Source organism: Vigna unguiculata, chromosome 11, assembly GCF_037176805.1.
Source record: "Vigna unguiculata cultivar grain cowpea cultivar isolate G323 ecotype 2 chromosome 11, ASM3717680v1, whole genome shotgun sequence".
Taxonomy (NCBI): Eukaryota; Viridiplantae; Streptophyta; class Magnoliopsida; order Fabales; family Fabaceae; genus Vigna; species Vigna unguiculata.
In genome coordinates, this window is record NC_140802.1 from 13,692,698 (window position 1) to 13,694,876 (window position 2,179).

The window sequence follows — 2,179 nt, forward strand, 5'->3', positions numbered from 1 at the left end:
CATATCAAGAGGTCCTAAATTAACACAAAGTACATCAAAAAAGTGGTCCAGCCACTGAGTAGCAATATTAAAATACATAACAAAAGTGGTGGTCCAGCCACTCATTAGTAATATTAAAAGATGTCTTCATGGAAGTAAAGAAATTCAAAAAGTTCCAAAATGACCTTAAAGGTTCACAGCTGTTACAAAACAAGATCACAAAAAATAAAACAAAACATGCAGCTTCATGGCATTTGACCCCTTCTAGCATTCAGTTTCACTCTGGCATTTAATGCACCTCGTGAGGGCTGGTGTGATGGTTGTGGTGGAGGTGGCTGTTGAGATGGTTGTGGTGGAGGTGGTTGGTGGGTTGGTTGAGGTGGCTGGTGGGATGGTTGAATTGGAGTTGGTTGTTGGGATGGTTGAGGTGGAGGTGGCTGCTGGGATGGTTGAGGTGGAGGTGGCTGCTGGGATGGTTGAGTTTGAGTTGGATGCTGGGATGGTTGGGGTGGAGGTGGGTGCTAAGATGGTTGAGTTTGCTGTTCAGATGCATCAGTGGGTGTTGTCTGTTGGGATCCTTCAGTTGGACGATGCTGCTGGGCTTCCCTTAATTGAGCCATATGAATTTAAATTGCTTTCGGACAAGCCCTTCTATTGTGCCCAATTTGCTTACAGAGACGACAAGTTTTACATAAACCACCTTTTCTCAGTCTTGTCTCATCTCTTCTGATCTCCCATTGCTCTAATCTTCTTTTTTTCTTCGGTGTGCCTGGTAAAATTCTCTTCAAGGGGGGTAAGACATCATGGTATGGAGTTTTCTCCCATAAACTCTGACCATTGATGGGAAATATTATGGAAGTGTATATCTCTTCATAAGTGGACTTCCTAAAGACTGTTGGGATGAAGTCTTCTCCATTGAGATTTAGAAACTTCATTGCAGATAGTGAATGGCAGTAGGGAATACCACTTATACTCCATTTCCTGCATATGCACGATTGTTCGTCTATATTGACAACAAACCTCTCCCCTAACTGCGAGACGTGCCTAACTTCAAATAATTTCTTTGCTAACCAGCTGCAAGAACACATAGAACACCAATAATTAGACAGCTTTAATTTTTTCAAGTTAAACAAAATTCAATCCTTCCTAGGAATCCAATACTTTGTTAATTCTGACTCATTTTCAAATCTGCTCATAATTCTAGGACAAATAGATCCTGATATTGATTGTATCTTCATTTTGTTTTTTGCCCACCTTCTCATCAAGTATACCCGAATATCCTCCAACATGCTTATCACAGGCTTAGTCCTTGTATGCAGCAATACACTATTGAAGGCCTCAGACATATTGTTAACCAAGGTATCAGATTGAGCCTTTGTGGTAAATCTTGATCTGGACCAATATCTAAGTACAACATAAATATTCCAATTATGATAGCATATAATCCCATTTGGTTGGATATAAAATCACTGACCATTGAAAATAGTGCAATGAAAATTGTATTACCTGGGTGGGATTGCAATCAGATGCTTAAATGCATCTTCATTCACATCTTTTATATTCCTCATCTCCCTTTCCCATGCTTGTGGGTGTGTGGCTATAGCTGCTCTCCACATAAGACGTCTCAGACTTTTGGCTGGAAATTTCTTTCTGAAATTGGCATACAAGTGCCTTATACAGAAACGTTGATCAACTCCAGGCAGAAGTTCTTGTATGGCTGGTAGCAGCCCCTGACAATATCATAAATAAAACAATAGGTTAAAAATTTTCATATCAAAAATTAGTGGGAAATGAGCTTGAATTTGAATGTACCTTTTACTGATCAGATATAAATGTATAGGATGTACACACTGCAGGTCCACCAAGGTCCTCAATAAGCAGCTCTAAAAACCAGGACCAGGAATTCTTGTTCTCAACCTCCACTACTGCATATGCAATGGGCAGCATTTGGTCATTAGCATCTCGACCAATGGCTGTTAACAGCTCTCCTTCGTATTTCGCTTTCAAGAAAGCCCCATCCAATCCAATTATAGGTTTGTATGAAATGAAACTGTCTTTGCATGGTTTCAAACATGCGTAAAACCTCTTGAATATTGGCTCCCCTTCATTCTCCTCAACATTAACTTTCATTGTTGATCCTGGATTTCTTTCTAGAAGCTCATGTGCGTAATCATATATCCTTTACTAAAGAAATAAAACT

The 2,179-nt window shown here is 39.7% G+C and overlaps 1 pseudogene; it reads right to left on the reverse strand.

Moving 5' to 3' along the window:
- Positions 1-235: 235 nt before the first annotated feature.
- On the reverse strand, positions 236-1,595 carry LOC146881527 (uncharacterized; annotated as a pseudogene).
- Between the last annotated feature and the right edge of the window lie 584 nt (positions 1,596-2,179).